A 23,133-nucleotide genomic window follows, 5' to 3' on the forward strand; every position below is an offset into this window, starting at 1 on the left:
TGCTGCTGCTGCAGCCAAAAAACAAAAGGTGGTGCTGCTGCTGCTTCTGCTGCTTCTGCTTCTGCTTGTGTCTGGCCCCTGTTGGAGCGTCCAGGCACAGGACTTCTGCTGCTGCTGACTAAATGGCCTCCTTAATTGGATCATTTGAGTAGCCAGCACACCTGTGCAGGTAGGGCATGACATGATAGGCAGCTGCCTTGATAGCGGGTGGGTGCTGAATGTTCCTAATTGACAAAATAAGATTAATGCTTATGAAGAAATATAAAATCTCATCCCTTCCCCAATATCGCGCCACACCCCTACCCCTTAATTCCCTGGTTGAACGTGATGGACATATGTCTTTTTTCGACCGTACTAACTATGTAACTATGTAACATAACATGGGGGGGGGGGGGGGGGGGTCTCCTGGCTGTTCACACAGGTGTGTCATTGCTGTACATTGACCATGCATTGCTTCTGTGGTATTGCAAAGGCAAAGACAAATGCTTCCAGCCATCCATTGCACTAATGGATTGGTCATCAGCTGGCTGTCTATGTCCCGCATCAATATAGACCAAAGTACAGAGGGTTAGGCTATGCTATTGTGCACCTACCTGATGCATCAGAAGGTGCGAGGCCCTTGCTAAATTCTGTGCACTTTGAGATCTATGCTTTAGACTGTATCTAAACCTGCTCCAACATGGACTGACATTCTGGCCTACTTTCAGCCGATGCGACTTGTCTGTCGCTGAACAGTCGCTTTTTATGTATTCAGCACCTATGTATAATGTTGTAAAAATGCTCTAGAAGCTAAAGTCGCAGAAATGTCACACATATTTGGCCTGCAACTTTCTGTGCGACAAATTCAGACAGGAAAAATCAGTATAAATCCTTAGAAAATTATCCCCCAGTGTCTCCATCTGCTGGCGGTATTGAATAAGCATTGCTGCACTGATGGGGTATGCATTAGACGAAAAAAAAGAAGAAAAAGAAGAATAATACGCCCAGAAAAGAGGCGAAAAGGAGAAAAACGTAAAAAAACGTGAAAAAAAAGTAAGAGGAAGAGAAGGGAAAAAAAGGTGGAAATGGGTTTAAAAGTGATTTCGGCGGAGAAATATATATATATATATATATATATATATATATATATATATATATATATATATATATATGCGCACACACACACATAGATATAAACGTATTCTCCGTTGAGATATTGCAGCCGCTGCTGTGTCCAGGCCCAGGAGCCTTAGCACTGTGCTGTGATGTCACTCAATACCACTGACATCACTAGGTGTAAACAACATCTCTCCTTTGCTGTGTATGTGACTATGGAGCTGTTTGGTGATGTCGTCTATTACGGCCTTCATAGAAGCAACAGGAGATTGTTGCATCCATCTTGAACCCTCAGAACTACAGTGCTATGATGTCACTCACTTCCACAGGCCTTGCAGAGTGTAAACAACAACAACCCAGCTTTGTTGTGTATGTAACCAAAGGGATTTGTGATGTCACCTAGAACCTTCACAGCAGCGACAGCTTTATGAGGAGCATCAGCACTGCTCTGCCTGAGCAGAACCATCACCGCCATAGGTTGTCAAATAACCCGGATTTAACCCACACAGGTAAGTCCAATGGGGTGCAGGCATGTCCTCTATGCTTACAGCTTCCCGTGGGTGTTGGTTTGATACCGTTTGGGGACAGCCAAGGAGGCATCTGCAGGCAACAAAGGTAGGTGTGTGCTTGTGTGTGTGTTTCCTATGCAGATCCTAAGCCCAGTGTCACATGCAAGTAGGAGGAGTAAGAAGGGTTCCTGGCAAATCCGGGTTATGGATTGCATTTAAAAAGGCCCCGTGGGAGTGCAATGGGCCCCTGTCTTGCTGCTTAGCAATAATGGTATGGGTTTAGGTTCTGCTGTGTGTACTGGTGGTTGACTGCCCCCCAGCCCAGAGTGTGCATGGAAAATTGTCTGGCAGCCTCCCTGACAGCAAGCAGTGATAGTGCCCATGAAGGGGACCTTGTTGGGCCCGCCCCTTTCACGGTTATCGCTTCTCGGCCTTTTGGCTAAGATCAAGTGTAGTATCTGTTCTTATCAGTTTAATATCTGATACGTCCCCTATCTGGGGACCATATATTAAATGGATTTTTGAGAACGGGGGCCGATTTCGAAGCTTGCTTCCGTCGCCCTATGCATTGACCCGATATGGCAGTATCTTCGGGTACAGTGCACCACCCCCTTACAGGGTTAAAAAGAAAGATTCCTACTTTCATTGCTACCTGCTTGCTGGCTAGCCAGCTAGCCAGCCCTGTGGGCCTTGCTGCTGCTGCAGCCAAAAAACAAAAGGTGGTGCTGCTGCTGCTTCTGCTGCTTCTGCTTGTGTCTGGCCCCTGTTGGAGCGTCCAGGCACAGGACTTCTGCTGCTGCTGACTAAATGGCCTCCTTAATTGGATCATTTGAGTAGCCAGCACACCTGTGCAGGTAGGGCATGACATGATAGGCAGCTGCCTTGATAGCGGGTGGGTGCTGAATGTTCCTAATTGACAAAATAAGATTAATGCTTATGAAGAAATATAAAATCTCATCCCTTCCCCAATATCGCGCCACACCCCTACCCCTTAATTCCCTGGTTGAACGTGATGGACATATGTCTTTTTTCGACCGTACTAACTATGTAACTATGTAACATAACATGGGGGGGGGGGGGGGGGGTCTCCTGGCTGTTCACACAGGTGTGTCATTGCTGTACATTGACCATGCATTGCTTCTGTGGTATTGCAAAGGCAAAGACAAATGCTTCCAGCCATCCATTGCACTAATGGATTGGTCATCAGCTGGCTGTCTATGTCCCGCATCAATATAGACCAAAGTACAGAGGGTTAGGCTATGCTATTGTGCACCTACCTGATGCATCAGAAGGTGCGAGGCCCTTGCTAAATTCTGTGCACAGACTTTGAGATCTATGCTTTAGACTGTATCTAAACCTGCTCCAACATGGACTGACATTCTGGCCTACTTTCAGCCGATGCGACTTGTCTGTCGCTGAACAGTCGCTTTTTATGTATTCAGCACCTATGTATAATGTTGTAAAAATGCTCTAGAAGCTAAAGTCGCAGAAATGTCACACATATTTGGCCTGCAACTTTCTGTGCGACAAATTCAGACAGGAAAAATCAGTATAAATCCTTAGAAAATTATCCCCCAGTGTCTCCATCTGCTGGCGGTATTGAATAAGCATTGCTGCACTGATGGGGTATGCATTAGACGAAAAAAAAGAAGAAAAAGAAGAATAATACGCCCAGAAAAGAGGCGAAAAGGAGAAAAACGTAAAAAAACGTGAAAAAAAAGTAAGAGGAAGAGAAGGGAAAAAAAGGTGGAAATGGGTTTAAAAGTGATTTCGGCGGAGAAATATATATATATATATATATATATATATATATATATATATATATATGCGCACACACACACATAGATATAAACGTATTCTCCGTTGAGATATTGCAGCCGCTGCTGTGTCCAGGCCCAGGAGCCTTAGCACTGTGCTGTGATGTCACTCAATACCACTGACATCACTAGGTGTAAACAACATCTCTCCTTTGCTGTGTATGTGACTATGGAGCTGTTTGGTGATGTCGTCTATTACGGCCTTCATAGAAGCAACAGGAGATTGTTGCATCCATCTTGAACCCTCAGAACTACAGTGCTATGATGTCACTCACTTCCACAGGCCTTGCAGAGTGTAAACAACAACAACCCAGCTTTGTTGTGTATGTAACCAAAGGGATTTGTGATGTCACCTAGAACCTTCACAGCAGCGACAGCTTTATGAGGAGCATCAGCACTGCTCTGCCTGAGCAGAACCATCACCGCCATAGGTTGTCAAATAACCCGGATTTAACCCACACAGGTAAGTCCAATGGGGTGCAGGCATGTCCTCTATGCTTACAGCTTCCCGTGGGTGTTGGTTTGATACCGTTTGGGGACAGCCAAGGAGGCATCTGCAGGCAACAAAGGTAGGTGTGTGCTTGTGTGTGTGTTTCCTATGCAGATCCTAAGCCCAGTGTCACATGCAAGTAGGAGGAGTAAGAAGGGTTCCTGGCAAATCCGGGTTATGGATTGCATTTAAAAAGGCCCCGTGGGAGTGCAATGGGCCCCTGTCTTGCTGCTTAGCAATAATGGTATGGGTTTAGGTTCTGCTGTGTGTACTGGTGGTTGACTGCCCCCCAGCCCAGAGTGTGCATGGAAAATTGTCTGGCAGCCTCCCTGACAGCAAGCAGTGATAGTGCCCATGAAGGGGACCTTGTTGGGCCCGCCCCTTTCACGGTTATCGCTTCTCGGCCTTTTGGCTAAGATCAAGTGTAGTATCTGTTCTTATCAGTTTAATATCTGATACGTCCCCTATCTGGGGACCATATATTAAATGGATTTTTGAGAACGGGGGCCGATTTCGAAGCTTGCTTCCGTCGCCCTATGCATTGACCCGATATGGCAGTATCTTCGGGTACAGTGCACCACCCCCTTACAGGGTTAAAAAGAAAGATTCCTACTTTCATTGCTACCTGCTTGCTGGCTAGCCAGCTAGCCAGCCCTGTGGGCCTTGCTGCTGCTGCAGCCAAAAAACAAAAGGTGGTGCTGCTGCTGCTTCTGCTGCTTCTGCTGCTTCTGCTTGTGTCTGGCCCCTGTTGGAGCGTCCAGGCACAGGACTTCTGCTGCTGCTGACTAAATGGCCTCCTTAATTGGATCATTTGAGTAGCCAGCACACCTGTGCAGGTAGGGCATGACATGATAGGCAGCTGCCTTGATAGCGGGTGGGTGCTGAATGTTCCTAATTGACAAAATAAGATTAATGCTTATGAAGAAATATAAAATCTCATCCCTTCCCCAATATCGCGCCACACCCCTACCCCTTAATTCCCTGGTTGAACGTGATGGACATATGTCTTTTTTCGACCGTACTAACTATGTAACTATGTAACATAACATGGGGGGGGGGGGGGGGGGGTCTCCTGGCTGTTCACACAGGTGTGTCATTGCTGTACATTGACCATGCATTGCTTCTGTGGTATTGCAAAGGCAAAGACAAATGCTTCCAGCCATCCATTGCACTAATGGATTGGTCATCAGCTGGCTGTCTATGTCCCGCATCAATATAGACCAAAGTACAGAGGGTTAGGCTATGCTATTGTGCACCTACCTGATGCATCAGAAGGTGCGAGGCCCTTGCTAAATTCTGTGCACAGACTTTGAGATCTATGCTTTAGACTGTATCTAAACCTGCTCCAACATGGACTGACATTCTGGCCTACTTTCAGCCGATGCGACTTGTCTGTCGCTGAACAGTCGCTTTTTATGTATTCAGCACCTATGTATAATGTTGTAAAAATGCTCTAGAAGCTAAAGTCGCAGAAATGTCACACATATTTGGCCTGCAACTTTCTGTGCGACAAATTCAGACAGGAAAAATCAGTATAAATCCTTAGAAAATTATCCCCCAGTGTCTCCATCTGCTGGCGGTATTGAATAAGCATTGCTGCACTGATGGGGTATGCATTAGACGAAAAAAAAGAAGAAAAAGAAGAATAATACGCCCAGAAAAGAGGCGAAAAGGAGAAAAACGTAAAAAAACGTGAAAAAAAAGTAAGAGGAAGAGAAGGGAAAAAAAGGTGGAAATGGGTTTAAAAGTGATTTCGGCGGAGAATATATATATATATATATATATATATATATATATATATATATATATATATATATATGCGCACACACACACATAGATATAAACGTATTCTCCGTTGAGATATTGCAGCCGCTGCTGTGTCCAGGCCCAGGAGCCTTAGCACTGTGCTGTGATGTCACTCAATACCACTGACATCACTAGGTGTAAACAACATCTCTCCTTTGCTGTGTATGTGACTATGGAGCTGTTTGGTGATGTCGTCTATTACGGCCTTCATAGAAGCAACAGGAGATTGTTGCATCCATCTTGAACCCTCAGAACTACAGTGCTATGATGTCACTCACTTCCACAGGCCTTGCAGAGTGTAAACAACAACAACCCAGCTTTGTTGTGTATGTAACCAAAGGGATTTGTGATGTCACCTAGAACCTTCACAGCAGCGACAGCTTTATGAGGAGCATCAGCACTGCTCTGCCTGAGCAGAACCATCACCGCCATAGGTTGTCAAATAACCCGGATTTAACCCACACAGGTAAGTCCAATGGGGTGCAGGCATGTCCTCTATGCTTACAGCTTCCCGTGGGTGTTGGTTTGATACCGTTTGGGGACAGCCAAGGAGGCATCTGCAGGCAACAAAGGTAGGTGTGTGCTTGTGTGTGTGTTTCCTATGCAGATCCTAAGCCCAGTGTCACATGCAAGTAGGAGGAGTAAGAAGCCTGGCAAATCCGGGTTATGGATTGCATTTAAAAAGGCCCCGTGGGAGTGCAATGGGCCCCTGTCTTGCTGCTTAGCAATAATGGTATGGGTTTAGGTTCTGCTGTGTGTACTGGTGGTTGACTGCCCCCCAGCCCAGAGTGTGCATGGAAAATTGTCTGGCAGCCTCCCTGACAGCAAGCAGTGATAGTGCCCATGAAGGGGACCTTGTTGGGCCCGCCCCTTTCACGGTTATCGCTTCTCGGCCTTTTGGCTAAGATCAAGTGTAGTATCTGTTCTTATCAGTTTAATATCTGATACGTCCCCTATCTGGGGACCATATATTAAATGGATTTTTGAGAACGGGGGCCGATTTCGAAGCTTGCTTCCGTCGCCCTATGCATTGACCCGATATGGCAGTATCTTCGGGTACAGTGCACCACCCCCTTACAGGGTTAAAAAGAAAGATTCCTACTTTCATTGCTACCTGCTTGCTGGCTAGCCAGCTAGCCAGCCCTGTGGGCCTTGCTGCTGCTGCAGCCAAAAAACAAAAGGTGGTGCTGTTCTGCTTCTGCTTGTGTCTGGCCCCTGTTGGAGCGTCCAGGCACAGGACTTCTGCTGCTGCTGACTAAATGGCCTCCTTAATTGGATCATTTGAGTAGCCAGCACACCTGTGCAGGTAGGGCATGACATGATAGGCAGCTGCCTTGATAGCGGGTGGGTGCTGAATGTTCCTAATTGACAAAATAAGATTAATGCTTATGAAGAAATATAAAATCTCATCCCTTCCCCAATATCGCGCCACACCCCTACCCCTTAATTCCCTGGTTGAACGTGATGGACATATGTCTTTTTTCGACCGTACTAACTATGTAACTATGTAACATAACATGGGGGGGGGGTCTCCTGGCTGTTCACACAGGTGTGTCATTGCTGTACATTGACCATGCATTGCTTCTGTGGTATTGCAAAGGCAAAGACAAATGCTTCCAGCCATCCATTGCACTAATGGATTGGTCATCAGCTGGCTGTCTATGTCCCGCATCAATATAGACCAAAGTACAGAGGGTTAGGCTATGCTATTGTGCACCTACCTGATGCATCAGAAGGTGCGAGGCCCTTGCTAAATTCTGTGCACAGACTTTGAGATCTATGCTTTAGACTGTATCTAAACCTGCTCCAACATGGACTGACATTCTGGCCTACTTTCAGCCGATGCGACTTGTCTGTCGCTGAACAGTCGCTTTTTATGTATTCAGCACCTATGTATAATGTTGTAAAAATGCTCTAGAAGCTAAAGTCGCAGAAATGTCACACATATTTGGCCTGCAACTTTCTGTGCGACAAATTCAGACAGGAAAAATCAGTATAAATCCTTAGAAAATTATCCCCCAGTGTCTCCATCTGCTGGCGGTATTGAATAAGCATTGCTGCACTGATGGGGTATGCATTAGACGAAAAAAAAGAAGAAAAAGAAGAATAATACGCCCAGAAAAGAGGCGAAAAGGAGAAAAACGTAAAAAAACGTGAAAAAAAAGTAAGAGGAAGAGAAGGGAAAAAAAGGTGGAAATGGGTTTAAAAGTGATTTCGGCGGAGAAATATATATATATATATATATATATATATATATATATATATGCGCACACACACACATAGATATAAACGTATTCTCCGTTGAGATATTGCAGCCGCTGCTGTGTCCAGGCCCAGGAGCCTTAGCACTGTGCTGTGATGTCACTCAATACCACTGACATCACTAGGTGTAAACAACATCTCTCCTTTGCTGTGTATGTGACTATGGAGCTGTTTGGTGATGTCGTCTATTACGGCCTTCATAGAAGCAACAGGAGATTGTTGCATCCATCTTGAACCCTCAGAACTACAGTGCTATGATGTCACTCACTTCCACAGGCCTTGCAGAGTGTAAACAACAACAACCCAGCTTTGTTGTGTATGTAACCAAAGGGATTTGTGATGTCACCTAGAACCTTCACAGCAGCGACAGCTTTATGAGGAGCATCAGCACTGCTCTGCCTGAGCAGAACCATCACCGCCATAGGTTGTCAAATAACCCGGATTTAACCCACACAGGTAAGTCCAATGGGGTGCAGGCATGTCCTCTATGCTTACAGCTTCCCGTGGGTGTTGGTTTGATACCGTTTGGGGACAGCCAAGGAGGCATCTGCAGGCAACAAAGGTAGGTGTGTGCTTGTGTGTGTGTTTCCTATGCAGATCCTAAGCCCAGTGTCACATGCAAGTAGGAGGAGTAAGAAGGGTTCCTGGCAAATCCGGGTTATGGATTGCATTTAAAAAGGCCCTGTGGGAGTGCAATGGGCCCCTGTCTTGCTGCTTAGCAATAATGGTATGGGTTTAGGTTCTGCTGTGTGTACTGGTGGTTGACTGCCCCCCAGCCCAGAGTGTGCATGGAAAATTGTCTGGCAGCCTCCCTGACAGCAAGCAGTGATAGTGCCCATGAAGGGGACCTTGTTGGGCCCGCCCCTTTCACGGTTATCGCTTCTCGGCCTTTTGGCTAAGATCAAGTGTAGTATCTGTTCTTATCAGTTTAATATCTGATACGTCCCCTATCTGGGGACCATATATTAAATGGATTTTTGAGAACGGGGGCCGATTTCGAAGCTTGCTTCCGTCGCCCTATGCATTGACCCGATATGGCAGTATCTTCGGGTACAGTGCACCACCCCCTTACAGGGTTAAAAAGAAAGATTCCTACTTTCATTGCTACCTGCTTGCTGGCTAGCCAGCTAGCCAGCCCTGTGGGCCTTGCTGCTGCTGCAGCCAAAAAACAAAAGGTGGTGCTGCTGCTGCTTCTGCTGCTTCTGCTTCTGCTTGTGTCTGGCCCCTGTTGGAGCGTCCAGGCACAGGACTTCTGCTGCTGCTGACTAAATGGCCTCCTTAATTGGATCATTTGAGTAGCCAGCACACCTGTGCAGGTAGGGCATGACATGATAGGCAGCTGCCTTGATAGCGGGTGGGTGCTGAATGTTCCTAATTGACAAAATAAGATTAATGCTTATGAAGAAATATAAAATCTCATCCCTTCCCCAATATCGCGCCACACCCCTACCCCTTAATTCCCTGGTTGAACGTGATGGACATATGTCTTTTTTCGACCGTACTAACTATGTAACTATGTAACATAACATGGGGGGGGGGGGGTCTCCTGGCTGTTCACACAGGTGTGTCATTGCTGTACATTGACCATGCATTGCTTCTGTGGTATTGCAAAGGCAAAGACAAATGCTTCCAGCCATCCATTGCACTAATGGATTGGTCATCAGCTGGCTGTCTATGTCCCGCATCAATATAGACCAAAGTACAGAGGGTTAGGCTATGCTATTGTGCACCTACCTGATGCATCAGAAGGTGCGAGGCCCTTGCTAAATTCTGTGCACAGACTTTGAGATCTATGCTTTAGACTGTATCTAAACCTGCTCCAACATGGACTGACATTCTGGCCTACTTTCAGCCGATGCGACTTGTCTGTCGCTGAACAGTCGCTTTTTATGTATTCAGCACCTATGTATAATGTTGTAAAAATGCTCTAGAAGCTAAAGTCGCAGAAATGTCACACATATTTGGCCTGCAACTTTCTGTGCGACAAATTCAGACAGGAAAAATCAGTATAAATCCTTAGAAAATTATCCCCCAGTGTCTCCATCTGCTGGCGGTATTGAATAAGCATTGCTGCACTGATGGGGTATGCATTAGACGAAAAAAAAGAAGAAAAAGAAGAATAATACGCCCAGAAAAGAGGCGAAAAGGAGAAAAACGTAAAAAAACGTGAAAAAAAAGTAAGAGGAAGAGAAGGGAAAAAAAGGTGGAAATGGGTTTAAAAGTGATTTCGGCGGAGAAATATATATATATATATATATATATATATATATATATATATATGCGCACACACACACATAGATATAAACGTATTCTCCGTTGAGATATTGCAGCCGCTGCTGTGTCCAGGCCCAGGAGCCTTAGCACTGTGCTGTGATGTCACTCAATACCACTGACATCACTAGGTGTAAACAACATCTCTCCTTTGCTGTGTATGTGACTATGGAGCTGTTTGGTGATGTCGTCTATTACGGCCTTCATAGAAGCAACAGGAGATTGTTGCATCCATCTTGAACCCTCAGAACTACAGTGCTATGATGTCACTCACTTCCACAGGCCTTGCAGAGTGTAAACAACAACAACCCAGCTTTGTTGTGTATGTAACCAAAGGGATTTGTGATGTCACCTAGAACCTTCACAGCAGCGACAGCTTTATGAGGAGCATCAGCACTGCTCTGCCTGAGCAGAACCATCACCGCCATAGGTTGTCAAATAACCCGGATTTAACCCACACAGGTAAGTCCAATGGGGTGCAGGCATGTCCTCTATGCTTACAGCTTCCCGTGGGTGTTGGTTTGATACCGTTTGGGGACAGCCAAGGAGGCATCTGCAGGCAACAAAGGTAGGTGTGTGCTTGTGTGTGTGTTTCCTATGCAGATCCTAAGCCCAGTGTCACATGCAAGTAGGAGGAGTAAGAAGGGTTCCTGGCAAATCCGGGTTATGGATTGCATTTAAAAAGGCCCCGTGGGAGTGCAATGGGCCCCTGTCTTGCTGCTTAGCAATAATGGTATGGGTTTAGGTTCTGCTGTGTGTACTGGTGGTTGACTGCCCCCCAGCCCAGAGTGTGCATGGAAAATTGTCTGGCAGCCTCCCTGACAGCAAGCAGTGATAGTGCCCATGAAGGGGACCTTGTTGGGCCCGCCCCTTTCACGGTTATCGCTTCTCGGCCTTTTGGCTAAGATCTTGTATCTTGTCAAGGGGCTCTGAGTTCGTCGAACCTTCGGCCTTGAGGCATCGGCGGTTTTTTAGCCGTCTTAAGCCTCATGCTGCTATAGGAGGAGGACTTACAAAGAACGGGAAGGCGATCCCCCATGGCGACCCTTAGGTTTGCTGCGCATACTGAAACTCGGATTAAGAACACCTTCCGTATTGAAGTGGATGAGGAGAAAAAGGAGAAGATGACTTTGGAATTTTTTGTCAAGAGAATTATGCTGGATTTATTGCACATTCAGAGAGAAGATGTGTTTTGCCTAAAAGACCCAGGTAAAGGACTTTTCATTCTTACCTTGACTTCCGCATCTGCATGTGACCATATGTTTGAGAAAGTTCGGGAGCTTGCCAATGAGGAGGATATGAAAGGACTTGTTTTCATTGCTCTATATTCTAATGGCGATGTTCCACTGGTGGTTACTATGCACGATCCATACGTGGATATAAGAGACATTGTCTTATTTTTAAACCAATATTGTGCGGAAGTCAAATACTCTCATAAAATTATGAATGCAATGGACTTTTGGACTGGAAAGCATAAGTTTGCTGTTAAGTTCAGAGAAGATGTGAGAGGAATTGGAGGTCTGTGTCGCCCACCTGCAAATTTTTTAATTGGGCGTAAACGTGGCTATTTATTCTACCCTGGGATGCCGTATTATTGCAGGAAATGCCATGAATATGGTCATACACAAGAATCTTGCAAAGAGGAAGTGGTTATTTGCAAAAGATGTGGCCAAAAAGGCCACACCACTTTGGACTGTCAAAATGAGATTCTGTGTAATGTGTGTAAGCAGAAAGGACACGCTTTTAAGGATTGTCCTCAACGCTCCTGGGCCAATATTGTGGCTACGTCGGCTGGTCCCTCGATGAGGAAGAGCTCCATGGATGCTGTGCCTGTGCCTAAGACCCACACCCTGAAAGTGATGCCTGAGTCTTCTGCTACCGGAATTCCTGTGATACCTGCTGTGGCTCATGTCTCCAAAAGCATTGTGTCCCCGGGGAAGGTCGTGGGACCTGAGACAGAAGTGAGGGGTTCTCCTCTCATGGAAGTTGAGGGTCCTGGACCGCCCAGAAGGGATACAGAGGAGATGGATGTAGAAGAACGGCGAAAGAGGAAAAGCAGAGACCGGAAAGAGGAAAAGGGCCTTAACATCAAAAGGAGTGGTCGAGTTAGTGCGGACGAGGGGAACGTGGAGATTGTCTGCCAAAAGGTTATAACAGCATCTGACCCTGTTAATATTGAGGAATTTGTGTCACCACCTACAGATTGGGGTTCTTTGTCTGAGGATAATGAATGACCCAGGAGCTACCAAGTGTTAATATCTCCTCCTTCAATGTGAGGAGTTTGAAGAGCCCAGAGAGGAGGGCTGCTTTATTTTCTTTCTTGTCTTCTTTGCCTACAGACATTTTATTTTTACAGGAATGTGCCATTGATTATGATATCAATTATTCATCTTTGAGATCTGAATGGACTCTTGGCCCGTCTGTGTGGTCAGGGGATAATGAGAGGAAAGTGACTGGTGTTGGCATACTGTTCAAGAGCAGTGAGTATAAAGTTACCTCCTTCACAGACATTGTACCCGGTAGAGCCCTGCTCGTTCATATTATTTATAATGACATGAATATGAGACTTTTAAATGTATATGCCTCTCCAGATAAGGATGAAAGATCTGATTTATTAGAGAAAATTCAGTTTTATTTACCGGGTTCATCCCCGCTTATCATCGCTGGTGATTTTAATTGTATAATGGCAGGAGAGGAGCGGGCTGGAGGATCTGAACAAAGGAAAGATAAGACTGAAAAACAACTAAAGGATTTTATAGTTGATTTTAATTTAAAAGATTTGTGGAGAACCTCTTTCCCTAATGACCCTGGGTATACCTGGGGGAATAGCCTTTATATGTCAAGGATTGATTATATTTTTGCTTCTGGATTTGCATTTTATGGGAATATGCAATTGACTTCTACCTTTTTTTCAGATCATAAGATTCTATCTGCTACATGTAAGTTTGATGGGGTTTGCAGAGCCAAAGGAGTCTGGCGTCTGAATGTCTCTTTGCTTGAAGATGAAGAAATTAAATGTAATTTTATCTATCTTTTTAAAAAATTGCAGACCTCAAGGACTAATTTTAATTCTCTTTTAGCATGGTGGGAATTCTGCAAGGTAAAATTTAAAGAGTATTTTATTAAGATGAGTGTTAAAAAAACAAAAGAGAAATTGAAATGGTATAGAGATCTTAACACAAAACTACAAACCTATTATCAACTCAAAGAGCTGGGTGTATATGTAGACGATCTGATTTTAAGTGTTAAAAGTGATATTCAGAAGGCTATAACTAACAAAGGGAAAGAAATAATTTTTAACTCCAAAGTTGAATGTAAAGAGAAGGATGAAAAGTGTACAAGATTCTTTTTTAAAAAGGTAATGGAAACAAAAAAGTTAATGATTAACATTGAGGATGAAACTACTAATGTAGGAATGTTATCCAAAGCTAAATCCTTTTATCAAGATCTGTTTAATGAGAAACCCATTGATATATCTGCTGCTAATTTTCTCCTAAGCACTTTAGATTGTGGTTTAAGTAAGGAGGACCAAGATGCACTTTGCACAGAAGTAAGATGCCAAGAATTAGAAATTGCTGCTAAAAGTTTATCCACAGGTAAAACACCAGGTTCGGATGGACTTCCTGTAGAGTTTTATAAAACCTTTTGGGAAATTTTTAAAGATGATTTGCTTAATATTTTTAAGGAGGCTTTTAATTCTGATGTTCTACCTTTATCTTGGAGGAGTGGTATAGTGTCTCTGATCCCCAAAAAGGGGGATAGGAACAGCTTAGAAAATTGGAGACCAATTACGCTTCTTAATGTTGATTATAAGATTATGTCAAAAATTTTTGTTAACAGAATGAAGCCTTTTTTGTACAAGGTCATCCATGTGGATCAGGTATGTGGTGTCCCAGGAAGGAGTGTAGCTGAACCTTTAAATGCTATTAGGGACGTCATATGGTATCAGCAAGAGCGGAATCAAAATCTAGCCATTCTATCTCTAGATTTTCATAAAGCGTTCGATAGAGTATCACATTGTTTTTTATGGATGGTTTTACAACGCATGGGTTTTCCTAACATATTTATTAAGCAAATTGCTCTCTTATATAAAGGTTCTTTTAGCAGGATTTTAATAAATGGTTTCCTTACGGATTTTATTAATTTATCATCAGGGGTAAAGCAAGGCTGCCCTCTGTCTCCTATACTGTTCATATGTGCAATAGAACCTCTGTTAAACTTAATAAGGAATGATAAAATAATAAAAGGAGTGCCAGTTCCTGGAGGTAATAGTGCCACCCTTAAAGTGTGTGGCTATATGGATGATATTAATGTTTTTTGTGAAAGTTCCTTCTCTTTACAAAGAGTTGTGGATGTTACTGATTTCTTTTGTAAAGCTTCTGCTTTTAAACTTAATTTATCTAAATGTGACTGTTTTTATATAGGTAAATGGGAAAACGTGCAAATACCAAACCTAAAATTACAGTCAGAAAAAATAAAAATCCTTGGAGTCATCTATGATAAAAATAACAATGGTGAGGAAAGTTGGCTAATGGTAAAAGAAAAGGTAAAGAAGAAGGTAGACTTTTGGTCCCTTAGGAAATTATCTTTAGAAGGTAAAATTTTGGTGATTAAGGCTATGCTTATACCCATTATGCTCTATTTAAATATGATTTATCCTCCTAATGAACTTATGTCTAGGCAACTTCAGAGGATTCTCTTTGAGTTTCTATGGAGTTCTAAAGCAGAAAAATTAAAAAGAGATATTATGTATAAGTCACAAAAAAATGGAGGAAAACAGGTTCCCTGTATTAGAAAATTTTTATACTTAAGGTTTTTTAGTTGGTGTTTTAGGGGACTTTTTATGAAAAGTGTATGGTCCTGTTTTTTAAAGTACTCTGCGGGACATATTTTTAGAAGAAGAAAATGGGTGTTTTTATCATTATCTTCTCCTGTACTTTTAACTCCGCCTAAACATTATGCCATCTTAGAAAAAATTATACGTATGTATAACCTTAAAGACTTTGACTTGTTAACCTTGAGGGATGCTCGCAAGATAGAAGTACAGTTAAATTTGCAAGAAGAAATATGTATGGTCTCTAATTTTTCTTATAATAGGTGTGTACAAATATGGAAAAAGGTAAATGAGCCATATCTTTTTAATGAGCACAAGGATTTAGCATGGATGATTATCCATGAGTGTCTTCCGGTAAGATTTTTCCAATATAGAAGAGGTCTAAATGCTGTATGTGTCTGTCCCCGGGAAAATTGCAATATAGATGAAACTGTTTTGCACCTTTTCTGGAATTGTTATTTTGCACAAAAGGTTTTTAGACTAATTGGTTCCTTATTGAAATTCCTAACAGGTCTAAAAGTTTTAAATCATGAAGTTGTTTTATATGGCAAAAGTGATGGAGTTACGAAAGAAAAAGAGAGAATTTTGTGGATTTTTATCAACTGTACAAAAAATGTATTATGGAAAGTTCGTAATATCCTTGTCTTCAAAAGAGATTTTATTTGTGAAAAAGAATGTTTGAAGATGATATACAGTGAAGTTTACTTGTACTATTTAATTGATAAAAAGAGATATGGGCAGAAAAAAGCATTAGCTATGTGGAATTTACATTTATGGAAAACAGTATTTGATATATTGTAAAAATTTCTTGTGATGTATTTAAGTTTTTGAGTTTTTTCAATAAAAATGTAAAAAAATCTGTTCTTATCAGTTTTCATGCTGGTGGGGATGGGTGCTGCATGGAGGATGCAGGTGTACCAGGGCTTTCCGGGGCTGGTTCTGAGGAATCAGCTCGACGGCTGCCCCGATGTGACCTGTTCCCTCCGGGTCTCGCCATGAGGCTGAGAGGGTCTAGAGCCGAGGTACTTTTGTGCCTCGGGGAGTGGTGACCCCGAGGTGCCGAAACTCACTGGGAGAATAGGCTCACTGAGTTGAAGCACGGGCACCATAATCTCTTCACCTTGTGGCACTCACCTCTTGATTCCCGGCCTTCTGGCTAGGATCAGAGAAATTTTTATAGATCCGGCCGGATGTCCGGGCAGTATATCTGCACACATTCACTTATTTATTTCTTTTTTGTCTCACTGTGTCACTTTTTGCGTGTTGTGTGTTCACAGGATTGGTCAGGATGCGGTAGCCCTTCTGGGTGTCCCTCCTGGCGGTCTAGGGGAGGTGTGTGTGGCCATTAGGTTCCGCACCTCCCTGCAAACACCCCGGGTACTCCTGCTTTGGCAGGGTACCTACCGTAATCGGCTCTGCGGGCAGATACCTTGGCTAACGCCAAGGGGGATGCCGGGAGCATTTGTGGTCCCCTAGTAGCTTCGGCGAAAAGGGACATCGAACCTGGAACCTCGCAGGTACCTTTTGGTCCGGAGGTGAAGGGTAAGGTTTGTTGGGGGGCCTCTCTCCTATCGGAGAAGGGCTTGCGATAGACCGCATCCTTTGTGCACGTTTTTTTAGTGTAACACGTTTGCACTTTTTCTTGCACTTTGGGTGAATCGAAAGCACGTTCCTCGGCTTAAAAAAAAAAAAAAAAAATCTGTTCTTATCAGTTTAATATCTGATACGTCCCCTATCTGGGGACCATATATTAAATGGATTTTTGAGAACGGGGGCCGATTTCGAAGCTTGCTTCCGTCGCCCTATGCATTGACCCGATATGGCAGTATCTTCGGGTACAGTGCACCACCCCCTTACAGGGTTAAAAAGAAAGATTCCTACTTTCATTGCTACCTGCTTGCTGGCTAGCCAGCTAGCCAGCCCTGTGGGCCTTGCTGCTGCTGCAGCCAAAAAACAAAAGGTGGTGCTGCTGCTGCTTCTGCTGCTTCTGCTTCTGCTTGTGTCTGGCCCCTGTTGGAGCGTCCAGGCACAGGACTTCTGCTGCTGCTGACTAAATGGCCTCCTTAATTGGATCATTTGAGTAGCCAGCACACCTGTGCAGGTAGGGCATGACATGATAGGCAGCTGCCTTGATAGCGGGTGGGTGCTGAATGTTCCTAATTGACAAAATAAGATTAATGCTTATGAAGAAATATAAAATCTCATCCCTTCCCCAATATCGCGCCACACCCCTACCCCTTAATTCCCTGGTTGAACGTGATGGACATATGTCTTTTTTCGACCGTACTAACTATGTAACTATGTAACATAACATGGGGGGGGGGGGTCTCCTGGCTGTTCACACAGGTGTGTCATTGCTGTACATTGACCATGCATTGCTTCTGTGGTATTGCAAAGGCAAAGACAAATGCTTCCAGCCATCCATTGCACTAATGGATTGGTCATCAGCTGGCTGTCTATGTCCCGCATCAATATAGACCAAAGTACAGAGGGTTAGGCTATGCTATTGTGCACCTACCTGATGCATCAGAAGGTGCGAGGCCCTTGCTAAATTCTGTGCACAGACTTTGAGATCTATGCTTTAGACTGTATCTAAACCTGCTCCAACATGGACTGACATTCTGGCCTACTTTCAGCCGATGCGACTTGTCTGTCGCTGAACAGTCGCTTTTTATGTATTCAGCACCTATGTATAATGTTGTAAAAATGCTCTAGAAGCTAAAGTCGCAGAAATGTCACACATATTTGGCCTGCAACTTTCTGTGCGACAAATTCAGACAGGAAAAATCAGTATAAATCCTTAGAAAATTATCCCCCAGTGTCTCCATCTGCTGGCGGTATTGAATAAGCATTGCTGCACTGATGGGGTATGCATTAGACGAAAAAAAAGAAGAAAAAGAAGAATAATACGCCCAGAAAAGAGGCGAAAAGGAGAAAAACGTAAAAAAACGTGAAAAAAAAGTAAGAGGAAGAGAAGGGAAAAAAAGGTGGAAATGGGTTTAAAAGTGATTTCGGCGGAGAAATATATATATATATATATATATATATATATATATATATATATATATGCGCACACACACACATAGATATAAACGTATTCTCCGTTGAGATATTGCAGCCGCTGCTGTGTCCAGGCCCAGGAGCCTTAGCACTGTGCTGTGATGTCACTCAATACCACTGACATCACTAGGTGTAAACAACATCTCTCCTTTGCTGTGTATGTGACTATGGAGCTGTTTGGTGATGTCGTCTATTACGGCCTTCATAGAAGCAACAGGAGATTGTTGCATCCATCTTGAACCCTCAGAACTACAGTGCTATGATGTCACTCACTTCCACAGGCCTTGCAGAGTGTAAACAACAACAACCCAGCTTTGTTGTGTATGTAACCAAAGGGATTTGTGATGTCACCTAGAACCTTCACAGCAGCGACAGCTTTATGAGGAGCATCAGCACTGCTCTGCCTGAGCAGAACCATCACCGCCATAGGTTGTCAAATAACCCGGATTTAACCCACACAGGTAAGTCCAATGGGGTGCAGGCATGTCCTCTATGCTTACAGCTTCCCGTGGGTGTTGGTTTGATACCGTTTGGGGACAGCCAAGGAGGCATCTGCAGGCAACAAAGGTAGGTGTGTGCTTGTGTGTGTGTTTCCTATGCAGATCCTAAGCCCAGTGTCACATGCAAGTAGGAGGAGTAAGAAGGGTTCCTGGCAAATCCGGGTTATGGATTGCATTTAAAAAGGCCCCGTGGGAGTGCAATGGGCCCCTGTCTTGCTGCTTAGCAATAATGGTATGGGTTTAGGTTCTGCTGTGTGTACTGGTGGTTGACTGCCCCCCAGCCCAGAGTGTGCATGGAAAATTGTCTGGCAGCCTCCCTGACAGCAAGCAGTGATAGTGCCCATGAAGGGGACCTTGTTGGGCCCGCCCCTTTCACGGTTATCGCTTCTCGGCCTTTTGGCTAAGATCAAGTGTAGTATCTGTTCTTATCAGTTTAATATCTGATACGTCCCCTATCTGGGGACCATATATTAAATGGATTTTTGAGAACGGGGGCCGATTTCGAAGCTTGCTTCCGTCGCCCTATGCATTGACCCGATATGGCAGTATCTTCGGGTACAGTGCACCACCCCCTTACAGGGTTAAAAAGAAAGATTCCTACTTTCATTGCTACCTGCTTGCTGGCTAGCCAGCTAGCCAGCCCTGTGGGCCTTGCTGCTGCTGCAGCCAAAAAACAAAAGGTGGTGCTGCTGCTGCTTCTGCTGCTTCTGCTTCTGCTTGTGTCTGGCCCCTGTTGGAGCGTCCAGGCACAGGACTTCTGCTGCTGCTGACTAAATGGCCTCCTTAATTGGATCATTTGAGTAGCCAGCACACCTGTGCAGGTAGGGCATGACATGATAGGCAGCTGCCTTGATAGCGGGTGGGTGCTGAATGTTCCTAATTGACAAAATAAGATTAATGCTTATGAAGAAATATAAAATCTCATCCCTTCCCCAATATCGCGCCACACCCCTACCCCTTAATTCCCTGGTTGAACGTGATGGACATATGTCTTTTTTCGACCGTACTAACTATGTAACTATGTAACATAACATGGGGGGGGGGGGTCTCCTGGCTGTTCACACAGGTGTGTCATTGCTGTACATTGACCATGCATTGCTTCTGTGGTATTGCAAAGGCAAAGACAAATGCTTCCAGCCATCCATTGCACTAATGGATTGGTCATCAGCTGGCTGTCTATGTCCCGCATCAATATAGACCAAAGTACAGAGGGTTATGCTATGCTATTGTGCACCTACCTGATGCATCAGAAGGTGCGAGGCCCTTGCTAAATTCTGTGCACAGACTTTGAGATCTATGCTTTAGACTGTATCTAAACCTGCTCCAACATGGACTGACATTCTGGCCTACTTTCAGCCGATGCGACTTGTCTGTCGCTGAACAGTCGCTTTTTATGTATTCAGCACCTATGTATAATGTTGTAAAAATGCTCTAGAAGCTAAAGTCGCAGAAATGTCACACATATTTGGCCTGCAACTTTCTGTGCGACAAATTCAGACAGGAAAAATCAGTATAAATCCTTAGAAAATTATCCCCCAGTGTCTCCATCTGCTGGCGGTATTGAATAAGCATTGCTGCACTGATGGGGTATGCATTAGACGAAAAAAAAGAAGAAAAAGAAGAATAATACGCCCAGAAAAGAGGCGAAAAGGAGAAAAACGTAAAAAAACGTGAAAAAAAAGTAAGAGGAAGAGAAGGGAAAAAAAGGTGGAAATGGGTTTAAAAGTGATTTCGGCGGAGAAATATATATATATATATATATATATATATATATATATATATGCGCACACACACACACATAGATATAAACGTATTCTCCGTTGAGATATTGCAGCCGCTGCTGTGTCCAGGCCCAGGAGCCTTAGCACTGTGCTGTGATGTCACTCAATACCACTGACATCACTAGGTGTAAACAACATCTCTCCTTTGCTGTGTATGTGACTATGGAGCTGTTTGGTGATGTCGTCTATTACGGCCTTCATAGAAGCAACAGGAGATTGTTGCATCCATCTTGAACCCTCAGAACTACAGTGCTATGATGTCACTCACTTCCACAGGCCTTGCAGAGTGTAAACAACAACAACCCAGCTTTGTTGTGTATGTAACCAAAGGGATTTGTGATGTCACCTAGAACCTTCACAGCAGCGACAGCTTTATGAGGAGCATCAGCACTGCTCTGCCTGAGCAGAACCATCACCGCCATAGGTTGTCAAATAACCCGGATTTAACCCACACAGGTAAGTCCAATGGGGTGCAGGCATGTCCTCTATGCTTACAGCTTCCCGTGGGTGTTGGTTTGATACCGTTTGGGGACAGCCAAGGAGGCATCTGCAGGCAACAAAGGTAGGTGTGTGCTTGTGTGTGTGTTTCCTATGCAGATCCTAAGCCCAGTGTCACATGCAAGTAGGAGGAGTAAGAAGGGTTCCTGGCAAATCCGGGTTATGGATTGCATTTAAAAAGGCCCCGTGGGAGTGCAATGGGCCCCTGTCTTGCTGCTTAGCAATAATGGTATGGGTTTAGGTTCTGCTGTGTGTACTGGTGGTTGACTGCCCCCCAGCCCAGAGTGTGCATGGAAAATTGTCTGGCAGCCTCCCTGACAGCAAGCAGTGATAGTGCCCATGAAGGGGACCTTGTTGGGCCCGCCCCTTTCACGGTTATCGCTTCTCGGCCTTTTGGCTAAGATCAAGTGTAGTATCTGTTCTTATCAGTTTAATATCTGATACGTCCCCTATCTGGGGACCATATATTAAATGGATTTTTGAGAACGGGGGCCGATTTCGAAGCTTGCTTCCGTCGCCCTATGCATTGACCCGATATGGCAGTATCTTCGGGTACAGTGCACCACCCCCTTACAGGGTTAAAAAGAAAGATTCCTACTTTCATTGCTACCTGCTTGCTGGCTAGCCAGCTAGCCAGCCCTGTGGGCCTTGCTGCTGCTGCAGCCAAAAAACAAAAGGTGGTGCTGCTGCTGCTTCTGCTGCTTCTGCTTCTGCTTGTGTCTGGCCCCTGTTGGAGCGTCCAGGCACAGGACTTCTGCTGCTGCTGACTAAATGGCCTCCTTAATTGGATCATTTGAGTAGCCAGCACACCTGTGCAGGTAGGGCATGACATGATAGGCAGCTGCCTTGATAGCGGGTGGGTGCTGAATGTTCCTAATTGACAAAATAAGATTAATGCTTATGAAGAAATATAAAATCTCATCCCTTCCCCAATATCGCGCCACACCCCTACCCCTTAATTCCCTGGTTGAACGTGATGGACATATGTCTTTTTTCGACCGTACTAACTATGTAACTATGTAACATAACATGGGGGGGGGGGGTCTCCTGGCTGTTCACACAGGTGTGTCATTGCTGTACATTGACCATGCATTGCTTCTGTGGTATTGCAAAGGCAAAGACAAATGCTTCCAGCCATCCATTGCACTAATGGATTGGTCATCAGCTGGCTGTCTATGTCCCGCATCAATATAGACCAAAGTACAGAGGGTTAGGCTATGCTATTGTGCACCTACCTGATGCATCAGAAGGTGCGAGGCCCTTGCTAAATTCTGTGCACAGACTTTGAGATCTATGCTTTAGACTGTATCTAAACCTGCTCCAACATGGACTGACATTCTGGCCTACTTTCAGCCGATGCGACTTGTCTGTCGCTGAACAGTCGCTTTTTATGTATTCAGCACCTATGTATAATGTTGTAAAAATGCTCTAGAAGCTAAAGTCGCAGAAATGTCACACATATTTGGCCTGCAACTTTCTGTGCGACAAATTCAGACAGGAAAAATCAGTATAAATCCTTAGAAAATTATCCCCCAGTGTCTCCATCTGCTGGCGGTATTGAATAAGCATTGCTGCACTGATGGGGTATGCATTAGACGAAAAAAAAGAAGAAAAAGAAGAATAATACGCCCAGAAAAGAGGCGAAAAGGAGAAAAACGTGAAAAAAAAGTAAGAGGAAGAGAAGGGAAAAAAAGGTGGAAATGGGTTTAAAAGTGATTTCGGCGGAGAAATATATATATATATATATATATATATATATATATATATATATATATATATGCGCACACACACACATAGATATAAACGTATTCTCCGTTGAGATATTGCAGCCGCTGCTGTGTCCAGGCCCAGGAGCCTTAGCACTGTGCTGTGATGTCACTCAATACCACTGACATCACTAGGTGTAAACAACATCTCTCCTTTGCTGTGTATGTGACTATGGAGCTGTTTGGTGATGTCGTCTATTACGGCCTTCATAGAAGCAACAGGAGATTGTTGCATCCATCTTGAACCCTCAGAACTACAGTGCTATGATGTCACTCACTTCCACAGGCCTTGCAGAGTGTAAACAACAACAACCCAGCTTTGTTGTGTATGTAACCAAAGGGATTTGTGATGTCACCTAGAACCTTCACAGCAGCGACAGCTTTATGAGGAGCATCAGCACTGCTCTGCCTGAGCAGAACCATCACCGCCATAGGTTGTCAAAT

General features: G+C 44.2%; 6 non-coding genes and 1 pseudogene across 6 annotated transcripts; all 7 read left to right on the plus strand.

Annotated features, from left to right (window-relative positions):
* Positions 1-2,023: 2,023 nt before the first annotated feature.
* LOC130303387 (U2 spliceosomal RNA) lies at positions 2,024-2,214 on the plus strand. Its single transcript, XR_008853460.1, has one exon. It is a non-coding gene; the product is annotated as a U2 spliceosomal RNA (small nuclear RNA).
* Positions 2,215-4,303: 2,089 nt separating this feature from the next.
* On the plus strand, positions 4,304-4,494 carry LOC130303388 (U2 spliceosomal RNA). Its single transcript, XR_008853461.1, has one exon. It is a non-coding gene; the product is annotated as a U2 spliceosomal RNA (small nuclear RNA).
* Positions 4,495-6,598: 2,104 nt separating this feature from the next.
* Positions 6,599-6,789, plus strand: LOC130303389 (U2 spliceosomal RNA). Its single transcript, XR_008853462.1, has one exon. It is a non-coding gene; the product is annotated as a U2 spliceosomal RNA (small nuclear RNA).
* Positions 6,790-8,854: 2,065 nt separating this feature from the next.
* Positions 8,855-9,045, plus strand: LOC130303390 (U2 spliceosomal RNA). The gene has a single exon (XR_008853463.1). It is a non-coding gene; the product is annotated as a U2 spliceosomal RNA (small nuclear RNA).
* Positions 9,046-16,718: 7,673 nt separating this feature from the next.
* Positions 16,719-16,935, plus strand: LOC130303419 (U2 spliceosomal RNA; annotated as a pseudogene).
* Positions 16,936-19,024: 2,089 nt separating this feature from the next.
* LOC130303391 (U2 spliceosomal RNA) lies at positions 19,025-19,215 on the plus strand. The gene has a single exon (XR_008853464.1). It is a non-coding gene; the product is annotated as a U2 spliceosomal RNA (small nuclear RNA).
* A 2,085-nt stretch (positions 19,216-21,300) lies between these two features.
* On the plus strand, positions 21,301-21,491 carry LOC130303392 (U2 spliceosomal RNA). The gene has a single exon (XR_008853465.1). It is a non-coding gene; the product is annotated as a U2 spliceosomal RNA (small nuclear RNA).
* Positions 21,492-23,133: the final 1,642 nt, after the last annotated feature.

This window comes from Hyla sarda, unplaced genomic scaffold (assembly GCF_029499605.1).
Source record: "Hyla sarda isolate aHylSar1 unplaced genomic scaffold, aHylSar1.hap1 scaffold_1227, whole genome shotgun sequence".
Lineage (NCBI taxonomy): Eukaryota > Metazoa > Chordata > Amphibia > Anura > Hylidae > Hyla > Hyla sarda.